Consider the following 24,190-nt stretch of genomic DNA (forward strand, 5'->3'; position numbering starts at 1 on the left):
AACCTGGAGTCGACTCCCCAATATCTGGAGCTGACCCGGCACTTTTGGAGACGACTGGTTCTAAGGAATCTAAAGATCTTTCTTTCAAGTTTGCTCACTCGAGTCGACTCGGATATTCTGGGAGTCGACTCGGCACTCAGAGCCCGAAATCCCGATCTTCTGTCTGTTGACCTGTGCTGTCTCGGAGTCGACTCGAACTGTCTCGGAGTCGACTCGGCTCTCAGAGACGAAAATACAGTCTTCTGTCTTGGGGTTGCGCTGCCTTGGAGTCGACTCGAACTTTGCGGGAGTCGACTCAGCTCTCAGACATCGAAGTTGGCTCTCTGACTTTTAGCCTTGCATTTCTTTGGGAGTCGACTCTTGCTTCCTTAGGAGTCGACCTGCCAACCATCGGAGTCGACTCGAGTTCTTCGGGAGTCGACTCGGCTCTCAGAGTCCAAAATGGCTTCTCTGTCTTTCTGTCTATTACTCCATGGAGTCGACTCGTACTATGCTGGAGTCGACTCGACAAGCATCGGAGTCGACTCGAATTCTTCAGGAGTCGACTCGTTGATAGGTTCTGAGATGAATCTTTCTGCCCGGCTGTCTGTTCTCAGTCGGAGTCGACTCGTAATGTGCAGGAGTCGACTCGAGCTTGTGCCAGAGCTTCTGATATGCTTGGAGTCGACTCGTAATCTTCCGGAGTCGACTCGAGATTCAGACTTTGGTTCAAATTGAATTCCTTACTTATCCAAAGTGTATTGAACCAAAGCTAGAGACACTTGAACATAGATTTACAAATATTTGACTAAAACACTAGATTGAATACATTAGTATAACATAAGATATACTCAAATGCTTTGAGCTCATCAAAATCAAATAGGGTTATAATCAATCACTCCACACTTAGGTCTAACCCAATCCTAGGAACTTGATTCAAGCTAACCCATATGCCCAAATAATTATGCAATGTCAATTAATTGAGTTACAATTCTATTTCATAACACTTAATTCTCAATTAAGTTTAGACTTATGAAAGTTTTGATCATTGCATATTTCTTTTTAATTACATATTAATTACAATCTTTCAGTTCTTAAAACATATTTTCAGATCTGAGTTTTTGTAATTAATCACATGTAATCAGATTTAATTCATGTTTAAGTCATTATACACAACAACATGAATTAATTCAAACAACATACATCTTATGTATTTATTTTTTCATTTTTATTTTCAGATCTGATTTGTTCATTAAAATCAGAGATCATATAAATCATAAACTTTATTTAGATCTAATCTAAATAATATTATAATTTCAGATTTATTCATGTTACTAATCCTAACACAAACATGCATCATATGCATCCAAAATTTTAGATCTACTTAATCATGTATAATTAGCAATTAAATCAATCATAAAAAATACTTTAAATCTAATCTAAATATGTTAATGATTTCAGATTTAATTACAAGAATTAAAACATAAAAGTTTAAACATGAACCTGGCTCTGATACCACTGAAAGTGAATCCTAGGTTCTTCGGTGTTAAGCATGTTGATTTTTTTTTTTTTTAAATCATGGCTGAACCTGATCGGGTTGCCTACGTACCCCTTCATAAGGGGGATCAAGCCTGATGACCCAAAGATTGATTTAAAGATTGATTTTGATGATCACAAAACCTTGAAGTATAAATACTAATGTTTGTGTTGTAAGAAGAAAGACAATTTGTTTTGCAAGGAACATAGCAAGTTGGAAAAATACAAGAAGGCCTTAAAAGCTCTCAAGAAAAGTTAGAAGAAAGCTACAATTTATTGGCCCAAGTTTCAAGTTCAAAGGATTTAAGTTGGAGGAGCAAATTCAAAGAAAGATTCAAAAGAATAGTCCTCGAGTCGACTCCTGGAAGTTCAGAGTCGACTCTGGCACTCTGGAGTTTCAAGGAACAGTGCTCGAGTCGACTCCGGAACTTTACGAGTCCACTTCGACTGAAAACAGACAAAAAATAGAGAGTTGATTTTCAGTGCTACAGTGCTCGAGTCGACTCCGAGGTCGACTCCTGCTCGAGTCGACTCCGAGGTTGACTCCGAGACTGCAGGTCGACTCCAGGACTGCAAACAGCCAAAAATAGAGAGTTGATTTTCAGCCGAGTCGACTCCTACTTCAGCCGAGTCGACTCCAGCACGCTGGGAGGCATAACGGCTAGTTTTTTCTCAACTCCAACGACTCTATTTTTGTTTCTAATGGCTAGATTTTTGTTCCCACTCCCTCCAAAGCTATAAAATCAAAGGAAGAGCAAGGGGAGAAGGCATGGAAGTGGAAGAGAACATTTAGCGAAGAGATTTCAAAGAGATTACAAGGAAAATCTCCCATAAGCACAAAAGGGCCATCCAAAGCGAAATAGAGAGAAGAAGAGCATCCAAGTGAATCCCAAAGCTTCCTCTCCATCCGTGTGCTGCCTCAATGATCCTCTACCTCGTGCCAAATCAGAAGAGGGTCAAGTAAAAAAGAAGCCGAGTTCCTTCATCTTCAAAATTCGTTTGAGAGCTTCTCTTTACTCCATTTGTTTATATTTGCTATATTTGCTTAGTTAAGAAGCTTGTATTTGCTTTAAATTCTTAGTCTAATGTTTTGTAACTTGATTCAATCAAGGAATTGAATCAAGGGGTTAAGGTTTGTTGGTGAGCCAAAGAAAAAACCAACGATGTTAAGGTTTGTTGGTGAGCCAAAGGAAAAACCAACGTTGTAAGGTTGTGGTTGGTGAGCCTTTGGGGGAAAACCAACTGGGTTGATTGTGAACCCGAAAAACAATCGTTGTAAGGTTGTGGTTGGTGAGCCTTTGGGAAAACCAACTGGGTTGGATTGTGAGCCCGTGAAAACAATCGGTAGGTTCTAGTCGGTGAGCCTGTGAAAACCGACCGAGTTCGTTATGATCTCGCAAAACAAGAAGTTGGGTTGTGAGCTTGTAAAACAACCGGCTGTAATCTGAGGGATTATAGTGAAATTCCCAAGAGATCTTGGGGAGTGGATGTAGGTGCTGGGATGCACCGAACCACTATACTTTTGTTGTGTTGTTTGTGATGCTCTTTGTTGTCTAACTTCCTCACTCACTTACTTACTTAGATACTATGCTTGCTTAACTCTTCTCCGTGCATCCTTTAGTTGCAAGCATATTCAATTTACTCAATCAAGTCTCATTCAATATAACAGCATTAAGACTCATTGTATTGAATTGCATACTTGGGAAAACTTAGACTAATCTTTTATTGAGTCCGCTGCTTAATAGTTGATTAGATTAGAATCATACTCTTGCTAAGTTTAAATTCCACTAAGCATCCATACAACTTAGCTTAATTAACTCTAAAAGATTGGAAGTAGTTGAAAAGTTTTTAAAAGACCCAATTCATCCCCCCTCTTGGGTTGTCACCTTGGGCAACAAGTGGTATCAGAGCAGGTGCTCTAAGATTAATTATTGATCTCACGATCAAGAGCCAAAGATCATGACAACTCAAATAGATAGTTTTCTAGGAGAAGGACACTTAATTGATACACCTCCACTATTTAATGGCAATAAACTATACACATTAGAAAGCACGCATGCGCATTTTCATACAATCACTTGATTATAATTTATGGAGCATTATAGTCAATGGAACACACACAAACACTAGTCATAATGAGAAAATGGTTCAACAAAATTCAAAAGCCATGAACCTATTATATTGTGCATTAGATAGGAATGAGTTAATTGCATATTTTCTTGCATGACTGCTAAAGAAATATGGAATATGCTTGAAGACAAATATGAATGCACTAACAAATCTGAAACATCATGTGTAGAAGAAGAGCAGTATCATATTGCAAATTCATGCTTCATGGCACATGAGGTACATGCTGAAACTGAAAGCAATTTTACATTTGATGAACTTCACGATGCCTTTTCTGATTTGTATTTAGAATATAAGAAACTTATTTGTAAGAACAAGAACTTGAAGAATGAAAATCAAATTCTAATAGATGAAAAACTGAAACTAACCAGTAAAACTGAAATCTTAATTAAGAAAATCAAGAACTAAATCAAAGAAATCAACTTCTCACTGAAAGTCATGATAAACTTAAGAAAAATAATGAATTACTTTCAGAAGATAACATAAGATTAACTAAAGAAGTTGACAAATTAAAACCTGTTGTTGAAAGATTTACTTTCAGCTCTGAAAAATTGAACCTAATGATAAATAATCAAAGAGCTGAATTTGATAAAGTTGGATTAGGATATCAACCTTGGTACACCCAAAAATCTTTCAAGAATATGTTTGTTAAAACAGTTTTTAATTATTCAAAACTGATTCCTATAATACTGATAAACAGGAACAAAAGCCAAGTAAAATCTCTTCTATTGTTCCTAAATCTATACATTACAAATTTGATGAACCTAAAAGGCAAAAACAGAAAACTGAAGGTTTATCTACTACTTATGTTAGATCTATGTTTGTTAAATTCAACAAGAGGATACAGAAATACATCCCTTGTAATCATAAAATCTGTAAATTTATGGACAAAATAGCTATTAAGAAAATATGGGTTCCAAAAGGAACAATTATAGCTAACCTACAAGGACCCAAAAGAGCTTGGGTTCCTAAGTTGAAAATATGATTATTTTTCAGCAAGTATGTCTAGCTATCCAAAGTTCTAATGAAAGATGTTATCTAAACAATGGGTGCTCTAGACATGTGTTAAAGAATTGAATTTAAAATGTAATTAAGAAGAATGATTTAAATGAAAGAAATAATGAAATAAGTAATTCTTGCATCCTCTCGTATTGAAATTACTTTATTAGTTGATTAAAACATAACTTGCAAGTATTAATCATTTTTTGTGATATAAGTGATATTTTTTGGTATGAAAAGAAAATATATTCAAATCACTTCATTTTATAATATGCTCTACTCACTATTGGATAAGTTGCTAAATGATTAATTAATTTATTAAAAAATAACTCTATGAATTCTCTATATGCTTGATTAAGAATTTTTATCCATGGCATTATTTTTATTGATCAAAACATGAGAATGTGTACTTGGTATACCTTTGAATATATGTATTTAAATACTAAGATCAAAGAAATCCTTTTTGGCATGTAAACTTACCTTATGCTAGTATGGACCTAATTTCAAAAGATCTTGTCATTGGTTTTATTTAGATTATCTTCTGCAAGGTCAAAGTTTGTTATGCATGTTAACTAAGGAAATAAACAAGAATCAATTTCTAAATCTAAGGATGTTGTTCCATCACTAAGTTTTCAAAAGCTTACATTGGATTTGTTCTTGACAAATAAAATTGAAGTATTTTCTGTATTTGCTAAATCTTGTAAAAGTGTTTCAAATGAAAAAGATTTCCAAACTGTGAAGATAAAGAGTATCATGGCACAGTGTTGAAAACCAAAATCCTGATAAAGTTTATACAGAAAATAATATTAAATTCAATTATTTCAGCACCAAGGACACCTTAAGTAAAATAGTGTTAATGGAACTCTTGAAGAAATGAAAAAGACAATGGTGTATGATAGTCATCTACTTAAATGATTTTTGTTAAAAGCTATCATCACTGCTTGTCATACATATGATTTCTATTATATCTATTTTTGATGAAAACTCCTTTTTGATCTTCTGAAAAATAGAAAATGAACTATTGCATATCTTTCATATTTTTCAGTCGTACATGTTATGCTTGATATGTTCTTATGAAAATAATGCCAAATCTGATAAAGATATTTCTATCCTTGGATATCATTCATCAAGCCATGCATATAGAACATTCAATGAAAAGATTCGAGTTGTAGAAATATCAATTCATTTTATTCTTTATGAGACTAATGTTTTATTATCAAGATACTAAAATTAAATTATATATGTATATGGTTAATCTTTTACATATAACAATCTGAAAACTTGTTTAATAATTAGAACCAAATTGAGTTTTTCAGAAATGCACTTAATGAAGAAAAATTGATGACTACTAAAAAGCTAAATCAAGAAAAGATGCAATAGATCTTGACGAAATTCTTGCATGATTAGAAGTTAAGATCACCATTATCATTTGCTTGGTTTATGAGCTTTATATTCTATCAAATGAATGTGTAGAATGCACTCCTAGGTGCTTATTAAAGAAGATATATGTTAAAAAACCACCATATTTGAAAACACTCATTACAAATATGATAAAGCAATATATAATTTGGAACAAGCATCAAAAGCAGGATATAAAAGCTTAAGTAACCTTTTTTTTGATAGAAAGTAATAGTGATAAATCTATGCATCAAAAAGAAGAATTTGTGATATCTTATTTGCTCAAGGTATGCATTGATGACATCATTTTTGGTTCTACTAATGAAGAGTTATATGAAGATTTTACTAAGCTCATGCAAGGTGAGTTTGAAACATGTATGATGAATGAATTAACATCTTCTCTCAAACTCCAAATTAAGACAAACAAGAAAGGGGATCTTCATTGACCAAAGTTAGTCCACAAGAAAACTCTTTATAAAAGATTGGCATGAAGAAGGTATGTCTATGACCCCATCTTGTAGAATTTGTAAAGGATGAGCAAAGTAGATCTATTGTTTTAAAGCTGTATTGAAGTATGATAGAATAATTATTTTATCATACAGCTAGTAGACCAGATTGTATGCTCATTATGTGACCTTGTGAAAGACTTCATTCTAACTTTAATGAATCGTATTTTATTGATAACAAATAAATCATAATCTGAGTTTTGATAGGAACAACTGTTTAAGATAAGTTGATTAAAACTTAGCTAGCGTGTCTTGTTGATAATTATCTTAAGCAAATAAAATCTAAACTAAATTGATTTTGAAAATAAGAAATTGATTTAACCTTGATAAATCTTCCTAGTGCCTCACATGCTTGTCCTTGAACCATCTTAGTTAATGAAACTATCTCTTTAGTTCAAGTGATATGTGCTTGCTTATATTTAGGCAATCTCTTGAGTAAAGTGACTCAATATTCAACTATTGTCATATCTTATTTTGAGTCATCTAGTTAAAAAATATGTTGGATGAATGGTTTGTATCTTGAAGAAACTAATGACTTTCTTTCAAGAAAGAAAAGGAGTTTGTTAATAATGCAGGATCCTTGAGCAAGAAAATGAGAGATTTCAACTTGAAGGACACCTCCACATAAGATACAATAAATATTCATATGCAAACAAGAGAGAGGACCTTCTTCAACCAAAAGTTCATACATAAGAAATCTAGTAGGTATTTGACTTGAAGAATGCAGAATGAATCGGTAATTTTAGATACCTCTCTCATAAATTAACTAAACAAAGTCAATAACTTAAATCTTATTGTGGCATGATTAAAATCTTTAAGTATTAATTTCTAGATATCATGTCTATATATGCATTAATTGACTTATGCTTTTAGAAATTGTTTCATGGTTTGCTCAAACTAAAATATTTCTTTACCTATATCATAACCATGAAATACACAAGTAAATGCTTAAAATTTTGATTTAAAATAACTTGTGAGAAGTTATGAATCCTTGAGCACAATGAAAATGTTGTTTGCATGATATACATCTATATGATACATAAGATTATTTCTTTATTCTGCTCTTTCATGTAAATTACTTGAGAATAACAAAAGAGAGAGAGATAAAGAAAAGAAAATGGATATTATTCAAGAGAAAGTAAAATCTAAGTAAAGGCAAATACTCCAATCTTAAGAAAAAGCAAAACAAGCATAATATATTCGGCACATTTGTGAGACTTGTGTGAGCATTCTTTTGGAAGGGATAAAATCCGTAATTACACTTAAACAGGGAGAGTTTGAAGTAAACATTTTGACATTTCTATATTGCTCATCATAGGGATGGTGCCAATGGGGAGCTAGTGGTAGTACCCGGCACTATTTGACCCAACTATTCGGTGTAGGGCATATTAGGGACGGCACAAGAGGGAGGCTAGTGGTAGTACCTCGTGCCCCTTCCCAACTCCACCGGATAGGGAGCAAATAGAGTATAGAGCATAAGAAAGTAAAAATGAAAGACAAAGTTAATGAAAGTATATAAGAAAAATCAAGTCAAATTTTTAATCACTTGAAAACACAATTTAAGGATGAAATCAATGCAAGAGTATATTTAAATAGGGGGAGTTTATTTGAAAAGAATTGATTTTGATCATTGACATGCTTAATATTTTAATGCATAACTTAACACATAATATATTTTGCATGTGGCATGATGTTTTGAATTATGGGTTCTCATATTTTGTAATGCTCCATGCTTGGATAAGTTGATTGAAATATGTCTTAACTTGGAATATGTCTTAACTTTGCTCACAAGTCTTTGCTTCACCCTTGCCTCAAACTAACTTGTGTTCCAATGCTTGAATGTTTAAAATACTACATAAAGTTTTTTTTTATAAGTAATATTAAAAGAAATTTCAGTTTTATCATTCACGATTATCTTTGAAAGTTAAATAGATTTACAAAAAGAAGAAGAGAAGGATATTTCTATTTAGGCAAAATGAATTGATCTTGATCTATCTTTCTACTTGCCTAACTTTGATACATAATGTCCTAATACTTGTTAAAATATCTTTTATTTTGTATCGAAACTCAATATTAAATACAAAGATTCTGAAAGTGCTCGAATGTTATTGAAATATGTGTTTTCAATCTTAGTGATTTAAGATGAGCTACAATGTAGAAGATACATATCTCAAATTATAATTGTGAAAGCCTTCTTGGAATTTTTTATGAAAATTCAGAATCTGATTTTGTATAAAAGCTTAAACTTAACTTAAAAATGCTTATATCGTTACATCTTTGTAACCTTAGTTATATGCTTCAATGATCACGTCATTCAGGAGAATAACTCAATATGATTTCTAAATGAAAATTTTAATATAAGAAAAACAGAATTAATTTTGACGCCTTGGTTGATTGTCTCGATACGCATCCGAAACATATCTTTTCTTATCCTTAAAGTGTACTAATATTGGTCTAAATGATGTGTCTTTCAATGATCTTAATTGCAAACAAATATTTTTAAATATAATTTATTTTTGATATTAAAAAGATTTATTGTGCTTCATGTATACATTGCTGAAAAACTATGATTAAGAAATTGAGTTCTATAAATATATATACTTCAATGATCATCTATATGTTTTTCTCTCCTACATTATTAAAGACTTCCATGAATCATTTTCTGATTAATATTTCAGTACATTTTTTCAAAGATTAAGAGGAAGCATAACTTGTTCTTGAAAGATTAAAAAGAGTGATTGCTATAAATTTTGAATAATTCTAGATCACTCTACATTCTTGATATCATAAAGTTTCAGTTTTATTCACGTTTATCATTAAAATCTGAAATTCAACAAAAGAAAAGAATGATTAAAGAAGAATGCATCTTTTGAGGGGGAGCTTTAGATATTCAGTATCTTATCCTAAAGTTACTTTAATGCATACCTTGAATTTTATGGATTGATTTTGATGAACCTCCTTATATTGCAAGACTTGCTTTAATTATATAATAAGTTTATACCTTAAGATGAGTTCTATAAAGGTTGTCTTATCTCAAACATTGAGTCTTATGAAAATAAGCTGAAACTTATAGAAAATATATTTTTTTGAGATTGACAATTTTATTGAACATTATCTTCAAATTCTAAACTCCTAAATGGAATGTTCAATTAAGGAGAAGAGAGAAAATTTTTAGGAGGAGAGATCATATGGAGCTCAATCGCATAAATTCATAACTAAAGGAGAGAGAAAGAATATTAAATGAGAAGTGATCCTAATACTCTCCATTATGTATCATCTGAAATTTAAATCTGAAATTTGTATGATACACCTTGAGGCTTATTATTTGGTTAATCATGAACCAAATTACAATTCAAACAGTTGATCTTAAGAGCCTCTAACTTAATGAAAAAGGGGGAGAATAATGTGTAGAATTTCTTGAGTATCTCTCAGAAAATCTATTTTGGAATTCACTAATGAGTCCTAATTGGCTTGCTCTTTAGAACTTCAATTTAGTGCCAATTCATATTTTTATGTATCAAATTGTGCTTATTTTTTTTTAAGAAATAAAAAAAGTCTTTAAAAGAACTCTAAAAGAACTTCAAAGCCTTGCATTTTATGTATGCTCTAAGATATATCATAAATTTCATGAATTCATATTTTGATATGTATGCCACAATATTTTTTTTCTTCTTGAAAGAACTTTGAAGTCATTAAAAATTAATGATCCAACATGATGTTATATATAATTTTTTTTAAAAAAAATTTTTTTTTTTTCTTATATTCTGAAAATTAGCTGAATTGCTCTCATGTTGCTAAAATACTTAATATAATTGGGCAAAAGATCTTAAATGAACAAGCTTTCCATACTTATTATTAAAGAATGGTTAGATTTTCATTCGTGCTTTCTTTGAATATCATTCTTGGTACTTCTTGAATTAACTTGAGAAAGATTCATCTACACTTGATTTGAAAACTATCTTTGGAACCACAGTCGATGTGTTCTCATTATAATTGGCTCTGATCTATGCTCATTAATCTTTTTCTAACATTATTGCCTTTGAGTTATATGATCTCATATTCTTGCAATAATTTAACATACAAATTAGAGTACAAAAAGAAAAAGACATATTGGAGTATTCTTATCTTTGTGCTTTAATGTTTCATTATCTTGCAACCTTTTTGATGTTGTCAAAAAGGGGGAGAAATATCTAAGTATATGCTCATAATGCTTTATGTTTTTGAATTGAATACAAATTCAAGCTTAAATTGAAATATGTTGATTGTGTGTTAAGCTGATTAAATCTAAAGCATTATCATGAAGTATGTTTTAAATATATATGTTTTCTACTTCATGCAATTTGCTATGCATTACTTCTAGAACACAATATATTTTATATTGCATATACTCCAAGTTTGTCATCATCAAAAAGGGGAAGACTGATGACCCAAAGATTGATTTTGATGATCACAAAATCTTGAAGTATAATACTAATGTTTGTGTTGCAAGAAGAAAGACAATTTGTTTTGCAAGGAACATAGCAAGTTAGAAAAATACAAGAAGGCCTCAAAAGCTCTCAAGAAAAGTTAGAAGAAAGCTATAATTTATTGGCCCCAAGTTTCAAGTTCAAAGGATTTAAGTTGGAGGGGGAGCAAATTCAAAGAAAGATTCAAAAGAATAGTCCTCGAGTCGACTCCTGGAAGTTCAGAGTCGACTCTGGCACTCTGGAGTTTCAGGGAACAGTGCTCGAGTCCGACTCCGGAACTTTACGAGTCGACTCCGACTGAAAACAGACAAAAAATAGAGAGTTGATTTTCAGTGCTACAGTGCTCGAGTCGACTCCGAGGTCGACTCCGAGACTGCAGGTCGACTCCAGGACTGCAAACAGCCAAAAACAGAGAGTTGATTTTCAGCCGAGTCGACTCCTACTTCAGCCGAGTCGACTCCAGCACGCTGGGAGGCATAACGGCTAATTTTTTCTCAACTCCAACGGCTCTATTTTTGTCTCTAACGGCTAGATTTTTGTTCCCACTCCCTCCAAAGCTATAAAATCAAAGGGAGAGCAAGGGGAGAAGGCATGGAAGTGGGAGAGAACATTTAGGAAAGAGATTTCAAAGAGATTACAAGAAAAATCTCCCATAAGCACAAAAGGGCCATCCAAAGCGAAATAGAGAGAAGAAGAGCATCCAAGTGAATCCCAAAGCCTCCTCTCCATCCGTGTGCTGCCTCAATGATCCTCTACCTCGTGCCAAATCAGAAGAGGGTCAAGTAAAGAAGAAGCGAGTTCCTTCATCTTCAAAATTCGTGTGAGAGCTTCTCTTTACTCATTTGTTATAATTTGCTATATTTGCTTAGTTAAGAAGCTTGTATTTGCTTTAAATTCTTAGTCTAATGTTTTGTAACTTGATTCAATCAATGGATTGAATCAAGGGGTTAAGGTTTGTTGGTGAGCCAAAGAAAAAACCAACGGTGTTAAGGTTTGTTGGTGAGCCAAAGGGAAAACCAACGTTGTAAGGTTGTGGTTGGTGAGCCTTTGGGGGAAAACCAACTGGGTTGATTGTGAATCCGGAAAACAATCGTTGTAAGGTTGTGGTTGGTGAGCCTTTGGGGAAAACCAACTGGGTTGGATTGTGAGCCCGTGAAAACAATCGGTAGGTTCTAGTCGGTGAGCCTGTGAAAACCGACCGAGTTCGTTGTGATCTCGCAAAACAACAAGTTGGGTTGTGAGCTTGTAAAACAACCGGCTGTAATCTGAGGGATTATAGTGAAATTTCCAAGAGGTCTTGGGAAGTGGATATAGGTGCTGGGATGCATCGAACCACTATACTTTTGTTGTGTTTGTGATGCTCTTTATTGTCTAACTTCCTCACTCACTTACTTACTTAGATACTATGCTTGCTTAACTCTTCTCCGTGCATCCTTTAGTTGCAAGCATATTCAATTTACTCAATCAAGTCTCATTCAATATAACAGCATTAAGACTCATTGTATTGAATTGCATACTTGGGAAAACTTAGACTAATCTTTTATTGAGTCCGCTGCTTAATAGTTGATTAGATTAGAATCATACTCTTGCTAAGTTTAAATTCCACTAAGCATCCATACAACTTAGCTTAATTAACTCTAAAAGATTAGAAGTAGTTGAAAAGTTTTTAAAAGACCCAATTCACCCCCCCTCTTGGGTTGTCACCTTGGGCAACAAAGCCATACGTAGTTCTTTTTAAGTTTTAAAACGCAGCGGAAAAATCGAATCAAACAATTTAATTCATGCATGCTTACAAGATCAAATCTAGAAATCAACACCTTAAGAACACATAGGATTATGCCGGAATCGTTTTAAACAATTATGCTAAAACTTTCATGCATGATTTAACTATCAGATCTGAAAACTTAAGAACTCTATTCCGATTAATCTCCGAATATCCATTGAATGGATTTTGGAGATATCTCCGTGAGGAGCCCCAAAGAGGGTAAAACCTCGGGAATCAGACCTAGATCTTGACACCATAATAAAAGATTTAATTGTAGGATTAATACCTTTTATGATGGATGAAACTTGTGGATCTGATCCTCAATTTCGACCCATCTAATGATGAAAGAGGTCCCTGCATGTTGCCAAGTGTCCCATGGCACATTAAATAAATTAAATTAATTTTTAATCATATTAAAAATCAATTTATTGGCGCCATGCATGGATATGTGACAAGTGGATTTCAAGATCGAACAGTTTCAGATCAAACCCATTAATTTAATTAAATCCTAACAATTAGAATGATCCAATTACCATGGGTTGAACCTAATCCAATTAGGTCAATCTCTAATTAGCACAAATTTAATCTAATTTAATTTGGTCAGCCTAATTCCTCTTGATTCAGACCTAATCCAATCAGGTCAAAAACCTTGATTGAGCCCAGAATTGAATCTAATTCAATTTGGCTCATCCTTAGTCTAATTACTCAATCCAATTGAGTTTCATTAGCAATCTAATTACTAATTAATCCTTCCAATAATATTACTTTAATTATTTTATAAGATAATTTGCCAATCGAATTGACCAAATTACCCGCTGAATGATTCTTAATCATTCATCAGCCTTCTTGATCAATCAGGAATCTTCTATGCGTGTGACCTCATAGGTTCGAACCTAAGCCGGTAGTATAGGACGACTTCCTACACTAATCCGATGTGACCATCTAGCAATGGTACCCGACGTCCGAATAGGCCGAATATATGCGAAGCAAATATCTCTGGAACCCTGAACTATGGTTACTGTATAATTCAATCCCTTTGACTCTTAATGCCAGGATGACTTAGAGCTCACTGTCAACCCTATAATTAGTACATCCATTATGTGATTAACTTTAGATATCCCGTGACTCCTCACTGAATTACCCTGGTCAAGGTTTGTTAAATTAATCACAAGACATTATTCCTGTTTCCAGGAGGGGTCAATTCCATCTTGACTCACAACTGACTACGCAAGTACTTGACTGCACCCCAGTGACCTTCCGTCACTGAATTTAGAAATTCAGGTAGTCGCGGTACCCAAAGTACAGTGAGTTGCTTGCTAGTCACAGGTTGCGGTCTCAGGTCAGAGGGCCAAACTTATACCCATATCCACTCGGAACATCCTCTCGACAGTTAGAGCGTTCCGGAATTAGTCACGTTCAGTAAAATGTACTCCTACACTTCACCTGTATGGCATACCAGTGTCTTCCACACTCCTTGGTTAAGAGGACAACCAACGTATATGTCACACAACGACCTAATCTCGATAATGTTGTCGTCCTAAGTAACAACATATTATTTGGTCGTGAACAAGTTTAAGGACTCAAAGATAAATCCTCCTTTATCATAACATAAGTCCTAAGGACTTTCATCATATAAGAGTTCATTTCAAGATGAAATGATGAATAATGGCCAAATAAATACTTTATTAATTTGTCCAATTTATTTACCAAAATTCAATCAATCAATTATGCTGACGATTGACATTTAGGATACAATTCCCAACAACTGCACCTCCCCTTTTTAGGCTCTAGGGTGAAGAATTGCTCCTTGTCAACCTGTCATGTGTCTTGAGCAGCCACTATCCAAGTACCAACAGTTTTTGTCGACTTTGGCTGCAAGACACCCTACAAAAGGAAATCATATAATTATAGGTACCCAAGTTTTCTTGGGTCCTTCAAGATTAGTAAAGTTGGTTCCTTTTGGAACCCAAATCTTTTTATTTTTTCTTTTAGCTCCTACCTTCCTATGGTCACACACATTAGCTTTATGTCCTACCTTTCCACAGCAAAAACAGGTTATATTTTTAATTTTACTTTCCCCTGCTATCACAAAAAAGTTACTAAGGAGCTTTTGCTTATTCTTAGGTTTGTATCCTAAACCAGCTCTATTAAACACAGCTCGTTGATTATTAAGTATCATTTCCAATTTTTCAGAACTATATGTAAACTTTTCAACGAAAGGTTTGTATTTTTCAAGTTCTTTTGTTAGCTTTTGTTTTTTTGTTTTTAGTATGTTTAAGTCATTTGTGAGATTATCTCTTATAGTTTGTTTATCGTTTTTAAGTTCTGAAATTTTCTTGACTAGTTTTTCATTATCTTTAATTAAAGTATTAGTTTTTTTAATTAATATTTGGTTGCTTGTTTTAAGTTCTAAATTTTCTTTAATGATAAAATCCTTATCCTTAATTAATTTATCGTATTTATGGAGGTGAGATTGATTGGTTAGTTTTAGCTCTTTATTCTTAAGATTTATTGTCTTATATTCATCCATTAATTCATTAAACGCATCATACAATTCATCAAAGGTAAAATCTAAATGCGTTTCAGATGTTACCTTATTTTCATTCGCCATGAGTAGAAGTTGGCCTTTTCCTCTTGTTCCTCATCCGATGATGGATGATGATGAATCGGAGTCGGACAGAGTGAAGACGGGGACTTTATTTTTCTTTATATTTGCTGCCCTTCTTAAGCAAGGGACAGTCAACTCTGAAATGTCCCGTCTTCTTGCATTCATAGCATCTGATTCCTTCATTTTCCCGTTCCTTTACTTTTATCCTTGTTGTAGAAACTTGAGGGACCTCTCCTTTGATGAAGGACTTCTTCCGGTTGATGAACTTTCTGAACTTTCGCAATGAGAAGAGCCTCATCATCATGTCCCTCATTATCTTCTTCTTCGCTGCAGCTACTACAAGATAAATCCTTGTTAGAAGAAGTAGATTTGAGGGCTATTACCTTTTTCTTATGAGAGGATTCTTCTTCGCCTTGTGTTGTTTCATTGTGAGCTCGTGCGTCATCAGGGATCCAGAAGCTCCTCAAGTGAAAGCTTGTTCAAGTCCTTGGCTTCTTGAATTGCCGTCACCTTGGCCTCCCATGGACCTTGGCAAACATCGAAGAATTTTTCTGACAAAGGTCACTGTTAGTATAATTTTTGGCCAAGGCTTTTTAGGCCATTGAACAATATCAGTAAATCTAGTAAACATGCAAGTGATAGTTTCATTGGATTCCATCTTAAATAGTTCATATTTATGAACTAGTATGTTTATTTTAGATTCTTTTTACTTGATTCGTGCCCTCGGTGGGGTCACTTCAAGTCTATCCCATATCTCTTTTGCAGAATTGCAATTAGAGACCTCATTGAATTCATTACGGTCTAAAGCACAATAAGCACATTCATTGCTTTGGCATTTAGTTGTGCCTTCCTAATATCATTGTCATCCCAATCTTTTCAAGTTTGGGTATAGTAATTACCCTCTACAAAAATTGATGGATGTATGGTCCATTAAGTATGGTGGTCCAAATCTCATAGTCTTGAGCTTGGATAAATATTCTCATCCTAGCCTTCCAATAGGAGTAGTCGGTTCCATTGAAGAATGGAGGTCTATGGGTGGACTGTCCCTCAATATGAGAAGATCCAAATGGGGTTGTCATTTTGATCTTTTACTCTTTTGGTAGAAGAGTTCCGGCTCTGATACCACTTGTTGTCCAAGAAGACAACCCAAGAGGGGGGGTAAATTGGGTTTTAAGTAATAATTGCAAATTAAAAACTTAATGAGTAACTAATTAAACTTTATTGCAAGTGGACTAATTAGTTTACTATATGCAGTGGATGAGGGGAATGGAAGAGACAATTAAACAATCACAAACATAAGAGATTTTATAGTGGTTCGGAGCTAACCCTTGCTCCTACGTCCACTCCCCGAGCTTCACTTGGGAGTTCACTATAATTCCTCGGATTATAGCCGGTTGTTTTACAAGCTCACAACCCAACTTGTTGTTTTACGAGATCACAACGAACTCGGTCGGTTTTCACAGGCTCACCGACTAGAACCACCCGATTGTTTTTCCGGGATCACAATCGAACCCTTATACCGTTGGTTTTAACCTCGGCTCACCAACAACCTCAACAACCTTGATTCAATCCCCTGATTGAATCAAGTAACAAGAAAACAGTTTGTAAAGAGTACAGAAAAAGCTTCTTAACAAGCAAATATGAACAATATAAATAATGTAGAGTTAGAAGCCCTCAAACAGATTTTGGAAGAGGAAGAAGGGGCTTCTCGAACTCTGAGTCTCCTCTTTGAATGCACTGATGATCTGATGTCAGAGGAGAGCCTTGAATGCGAGGAAGACGTTTGGAGGATGGATTTCAATGCACTTCTTTCTTCTTTCTCTTGTATTAACTCTTGAGAGGCTTTGGTAGGTGGAAATCCCTTTTGCTTTGAATGGAGTCTCTCTTTTTTTTATTATTATTTTTCACTCTGGCTATTTAAGCAATCCCCATCAAAAACTAGCCGTTAGACACACTTTTAGAGCCGTTCTGCACAATCTACAACTCCTGACAAAGTGTCCGTTGGGATCGGAGTCGATTCGCTCGATCTGGAGTCGACTCGGCTGTTGCTGGAGTCGACTCATGCTTTACTGGAGACGACTCGCCCACTGTTCAAAATTTGAAATAAAGTGCTGTTCCATTCTGAAGTCGACTCGGCTAAACCTGGAGTCGACTCGCCAATGTCCGGAGATGACTCTCCCTTCAGGAGACGACTCGTTGTTCAGAATCCAAAGATCTTTCTTTCGAGTTTACTTCCTCGAGTTGACTCGGATTCTCTTGGAGTCGACTCGGCTCTCAGAGCCAGAAAACTGGTCTTCTGTCTTTGGAGTTGAACTGCCTCGGAGTCGACTCGCACTTTGTTGGAGTCGACTCGGCTCTCAGATACCAAAAACTGGTCTTCTGTCTTTGGGAGTTGAACTGCCTCGGAGTCGACTCGGACTTTGCTGGAGTCGACTCGGCTCTCAGACACCGAAGTTGGCTCTCTGACTTTTAGTCTTGCATTCCTCTGAGAGTCGACTCTTGCTTCTTTAGGAGTCGACTCGCCAACCGTCGGAGTCGACTCGAGTTCTTCTGGAGTCGACTCGGCTCTCAGAGTCCAAAACACTTTCTCTGTCTTTCTGTCTGTTACTCCTTGGAGTCGACTCGCACTTTGCTGAAGTTGACTCGGCAAGCATCGGAGTCGACTCGAATTCTTCAGGAGTCGACTCGGTGATAGGATCTGAGATTCATCTTTCTATCCTGTTGTCTGTTCTCAGTCGGAGTCGACTCGTAATGTGCCGGAGTCGACTCGAGCCTATGCCAGAACGTCTGAAACACTTGGAGTCGACTCGAAATCTTCCGGAGTCGACTCGAGTTCCAGACTTTGGTTCAAACTGAGTTCCATACTTAGCCAAAATGTATTGAACCAAAGCTAGAGACAATTAAACATAAATTCACAAATATTTGGTTGAAACACTAGATTGAATTCATTAGTATAACATAAGATATACTCAAATGCTTTGAGCTCATCAAATCAAATAGGGTTATAATCAATCACTCCACATGCTTTTCCATAGACTAGCCGATACGGGGACATACCAAGAATAGTTTTTATAAGCAGTACGGTAAGCCCATAATGCGTCAGAAAGTTTTAAAGATCAGTCATTGCGTGATGGATTCACCGTTTTCTCTAAAATCCGTTTAATCTCCCGATTGGCTAACTCTACTTCGCCACTAGTCTGCGGGTGATAAGGGGTTGCATTCTATGGGTGATACCGTACTTTCGTAACAGGATCTCAAAAGGTTATTACAGACATGTTTTCCCCCCATCACTAATTATAACCTTAGGCATCCCAAACCTAGAAATATGTTTTCTTTAAAAAATTTTAAAACTGGTTTGTGGTCATTTGTTCGACAAGGCACAGCTTCTACCCATTTGATACATACTCAACACCTACTAAAATGTACTCATATCAAAAAGATGGTGGGAATGGGCCCATGAAATCGATGCCCCACATGTCAAAATTTCAATAGCAGTAATGGGCTGAGAGGCATCATTTGCCTATGAGTTAGACTTCCAACACGTTGACATGGGTCACATGTCCTACAGAACTTGTGGGCATCTTTAAATAGTGTAGGCCAATAAAAACCACATTGCAACACCTTAGCTACCGTTTTCTTAGATGCAAAGTGTCCTCCGCAAGCACTGGTATGACAAAAAGAGAGTACACTTTGTATCTCATGATCCGGAATGCATCTTCTAAAGATTTGATCATTGCAATACTTGAACAAATAGGGGGCATCATAATAATAACTTCGTACTTCACGCAAGAAATTATTCTTATCATTCGATCCCCAATGCTCCGGCATCCGGTTCGTGACAAGAAAGTTTACAATATTAGCATACCATGGCATAGTAGAAAGTGCAAATAATTGCTCTTCAGGGAACGAGTCTTTGATGGGCAACTGTGGCAACCGAATCATTAAAAACTAGCCGTGATAAATGGTCAGCAACTACATTTTCTACTCCCTTTTTATCTTGATAGTGATGTCAAATTCTTGGAGTAGAAGTATCCATCGTATTAAGCGTGGTTTGGCCTCTTTCTTATCTAGCAAATATTTTAGCGTTGCATGATCTGTAAAGATAACAATAGGAGCACCAAGGATATAAGAGCGAAATTTGTCTAATGCAAATACTACTGCAAGCAATTCTTTCTCGGTGGTGGTGTAATTCATTTGACCATCGTTTAAAGTTTTGCTTGCATAGTAAATGACATATGGCTTATTATCCTTGTGTTGTCCCAGGACAGCTCCTATCGCATAGTCACTAGCATTGCACATGATTTCAAAAGGTAATGACCAATCAGGTGGTCGCACGATGGGTGCAGTGCTAAGCATAGCCTTCAATTTTTCGAATGCCTCTTGACATGTTTCAGTCCAATTGAACGGTGTATCAAGGGATAGGAGGTTACATAATGGTCGAGCTATGACACTAAAGTCCTTGATGAACCTCCTATAAAATCCTGCATGACCCAAAAATGATCTAATATCTCTAACCGTCTTGGGTGCAGGTAGCTTGGCGATTAAGTCAATCTTAGCTCTATCAACTTCCATGCCCTTCCATGAAACAATATGTCCTAGGACAATTTCCTTTGGCACCATGAAGTGGCACGATGGGTGCAGTGCTAAGCATAGCTTCAATTTTTCGAATGCCTCTTGACATTTTCAGTCCAATTGAACGGTGTATCAAGGGATAGGAGGTTACATAATGGTCGGCTATGACACTAAAGTCCTTGATGAACCTCCTATAAAATCCGCGTGACCCAAAAATGATCTAACATCTCTAACCGTCTTGGGTGCAGGTAGCTTGGCGATTAAGTCAATCTTAGCTCTATCAACTTCCATGCCCTTCGATGAAACAATATGTCCTAGGACAATTCCCTTTGGCACCATGAAGTGGCATTTCTCCCAATTCAGTATCAGATTCTTTTCCATGCATCGAGCTAAGACTGCTTGTAAATGTGAAACAATCATCAAAAGAATCGCCAAAAACAGAAAATCATCCATAAACACTTCTAAAAATCTGAGCATGCATCTTTGGAATGTTGCAGGTGCATTACACAACCCGAATGGCATCCGACGGAAAGCGAATGTGCCAAAAGGACAAGTGAATAGTCTTCTCTTGATCCTGGTGAAATCTCGATTTGGTAGTATCCGGAATAGCCATCGAGAAAACAATAAAATTGTGTCCTGCAACTCTTTCCAAAACTTGGTCTAGGAAGGGTAGGGAAAGTGATCTTTCCTAGTGACCAAATTCAATTTTCGGTAGTCAACACACATGCGCCAACTCGTCGGAACGAGTTGGGACTAGTTCACCCTGCTCATTTTTGACTACCGTCAGACCTGCTTTTTTGGGCACGACTTGAGTAGGACTTACCCACTTGCTATCGGAAATTGGGTAAATAATACCCACGTCAAGCAACTTGAGGACTTCTGCTTTAACCACATCTCTCATCGTAGGATTCAACCTGCGTTGCATTTGCCTTGTGGTTTTGGCATTGTCCTCCAAATATATCCGGTGCGTGCAAATTAAAGGGCTAATCCCCTTCAAGTCGCAATAGACCACCCTAAAGCTCCTTATGATTCTTTAGAACACCAAGTAATTTTCTTTCTTGGGCATGATCAAGATCAGATGAGATGATTATAGGAAAAGTGTCATCGGATCCAAGAAAGGCATACTTGAGTTCCTTCGGTAAAGGTTTCAACTCGAGCTTAGGTGCTTGTTCATGGGATGGTACTATCTTTGCTTCTCGAGATGGCAACTGTTCAAATTCCTCTATTCTCGGTCTCCACCCATTGACCATCATACATCCGAGTTATCTAAAAAGGTGGGACCATCATCAGCAGTACCTTCAGAACACCAATCTATCAAACCATTGTCGGCCGATTCAGTAAATGTTTCTTTTAACAAATATTCTTCCGCAATGGTTTCAACCCATTCAACTTCTTTACTTTCTTCATGATCACTGGGTTGTTTACCTATACTAAAGACGTTCAGTTCCAAGGTCATATTGCCAAAAGAAAGCTTCATGACACCATTCCTACAATTGATCAATGCATTAGAAGTTGCAAGGAATGGACGTCCTAAGATGACCGGAATCTGAGATGGTGAATTGGAAGCCGGATGTGTGTCCAGTACGATAAAGTCAACAGGAAAATAGAACTTGTCTACTTGGACCAACACATCTTCGATAATCCCTCTAGGACCTTCACTGACCTGTCAGCTAATTGTAAGGTCACAGTTGTTGGCTTCAACTCACCCAAACCGAGTTGCTCATATACCGTATATGGCAACAAGTTCACACTCGCTCCTAAATCTAGCAATGCTCGCTCAATCCTAAAATTGCCAATGATGCACGAGATAGTTGGGCAACCTGGATCCTTATATTTAGGAAGAATGTTATGCTGTAAAATTGCACTCACATTTTCAGCCAGAAATGCCTTCTTCTTGACATTTAAACGACGCTTGACAGTGCACAAATCTTTTAAAAATTTTGCATAGGAAGGCACTTGTTTGATTGCATCAAGAAGAGGTACATTGATTTTTACTTGCTTAAAAAGCTCAAGAATTTCAGAGTTTGGTTCAAGCTTTTGCAAGGGCTTTAATCTTTGTGGAAATGGTGCAGGAAAAGGACATTCAATTTTTTCAGTAGATGTTGGTGCTTCAGTTTCTTCATTATCCTTTTCTTTTGTCTTTAGGGTCAGAATCAGGTATGACTTGTGTTTGTTCTGGGACTGGTCGGTCAATAACTTTCCACTTCGCAAAGTTATTATACTCTTTGCTTGTTCTTTATGCGAAGTTGAAGATGATGCATTGCTACCGCCATAGACTTGAGGGTTAGGTTGTGGTTGAGCTGGTAGCTTACCTTCTCTTGAGCACTTAAAGCAGTGGTCAGCGTTGTCAGTTGATTTCTTAATTCATCATTGATTTTAGCTTGACCTTGCATGAAAGATTGCAAAGTTTCTTCGAGACTGGATTTTTGAGGGGGTGCGTGTGCATAATGAGGTTGCGGAGGTGGAGGAGTTGGGTTATATACTTGTTGAGGTTGGTCATTCCTCCACCTGAAATTTGGATGGTTCTTCCATCCAGGGTTGTAAGTACCCGAAAAAGGATTATTGAAAGATTTTTGATAGGTATTCATAACATTGGCCTGATCGTGCAAGACTTCCTTGAATGCGGGTATTGTGGGGCAATCAGTGATGAGATGGCCAGGCATCTCGCAAATCCTACAACACTCGCTGTTATGTTCTACGGTCTTGACGGGTTCAATCCTTCTAAGTTCAATTTCCTCTACCTTCCTAGTAAGGGCTGCCATTTTAGCCTGAATATCATCCTGAGTATAAGGTTGTAAAGGCCCCCGTGTGGAATGCTAGTAGGCTTAGGCAAAGGTTTATTCACTCTATCCCCTGTATCCCATAATTGTGCAGTCTCTGCGAGAGAGTCTAAATAGTCCCATGCCTCATCGGGTTGCTTTTCCAAAATAGACCATTGCACATAGTCTCTATAAATTGTTTTAACTGTGGAGACAACCCTTCGTAAAAGAAACTAATGGTTCTCCATGTTTCAAACCCATGATGAGGACAAGAGAGAAGCAAATCTTTAAATCTCTCCCAGCATTCATAAAATGTTTCATGGTCTTTTTGTTGGAAATTACTAATGTGCCTTTTCAAAAAGTTAGTCCTTTGTGCGGGAAAGAATTTTTTCAAGAATTCTCTTTGCATATCATGCCATGTTCCTAGCGATCTAGGTCTCAAGGAGTTCAGCCATGTTTTGGCTTTATCCTTTAAGGAAAAAGGAAACAAGGTCAATTTAAGGACATCTTCCGATACATTTGGCACTCTAAATGTGATGCTAATTTCCTCAAAATCCTTAAGGTGAAGATAAGGGTTCTCGGATTCCATTCCATGATACTTGGCAGCAATTGAATTACTCCTGGTTTGATTTCAAAGTGTCCTACATTTTCAGGAATAATCATGCATGAAGGTTGACTAGTCCTAGTGGGATGTAAGTATTGTCGAAGTGTCATAACTGGGGGTCTACCTTCATTACCATGGTGACTTCCTACATCTCATCAGCCATCTCACCAGATCTGAGATTTTGCGAAAAGTTTCAATAATGTGATCTAAGGAATTGTCAAAAGTTGTCGACTCAGACGTCCAGTGTTGTCCCTATTCCAACCTAGCATACAAAATTTCAGAGTTTATTTATTTTTTTTTTGTTTTTTTTTAATGATTACCCTTGATCTTTTCTTAAAGTTCTTATCAATTTTCAATAGCAACAAGGGTTAATGAGATATGATAATAATAAAATTCTGATTCTAAAAAAAAAATTAAACACAGAAAATTCAAAGCAGACAGCAGCAAGTTTATATTAATTTAATGGTCGTAAAAATCAGAATATCAATCAGACCGTTCAGATGAAAGAAACATGGTCCTGCACCGACAAATTTGAGTCAATCAGACGGTGGATTACTCAGATATCAGAGTTTGATGCAGACTGTGCAGGGAATAAAAAAACAGCAATAAAGATTTTTTTTTTTCGAAAGAAAAAGACTAACTACTAAGTACTAATTAAATCTAAAATTATACTAATAAATCAGCCGTTCCCCGGCAACGGCGCCAAAAACTTGATGCAAAAATAAATAATCTCCCAAGTGCAGGAGAATCGCACAAGTAGTAAATTCTCGGGAGTCCGAGGTCGAATCCTCAGGGAACGAAATATATATAGATTATTTAATATAATTTTAGATTAATTAATTCAATAAATTTGTGGATTAAAATGATGTTT

The 24,190-nt window shown here is 35.9% G+C and overlaps 1 pseudogene; it reads left to right on the forward strand.

Annotated features, from left to right (window-relative positions):
• Positions 1-22,969: 22,969 nt before the first annotated feature.
• LOC120107826 lies at positions 22,970-23,067 on the forward strand (annotated as a pseudogene).
• Positions 23,068-24,190: the final 1,123 nt, after the last annotated feature.

The sequence above is a fragment of the Phoenix dactylifera genome, unplaced genomic scaffold, assembly GCF_009389715.1.
Source record: "Phoenix dactylifera cultivar Barhee BC4 unplaced genomic scaffold, palm_55x_up_171113_PBpolish2nd_filt_p 001034F, whole genome shotgun sequence".
Classification (NCBI taxonomy): Eukaryota; Viridiplantae; Streptophyta; class Magnoliopsida; order Arecales; family Arecaceae; genus Phoenix; species Phoenix dactylifera.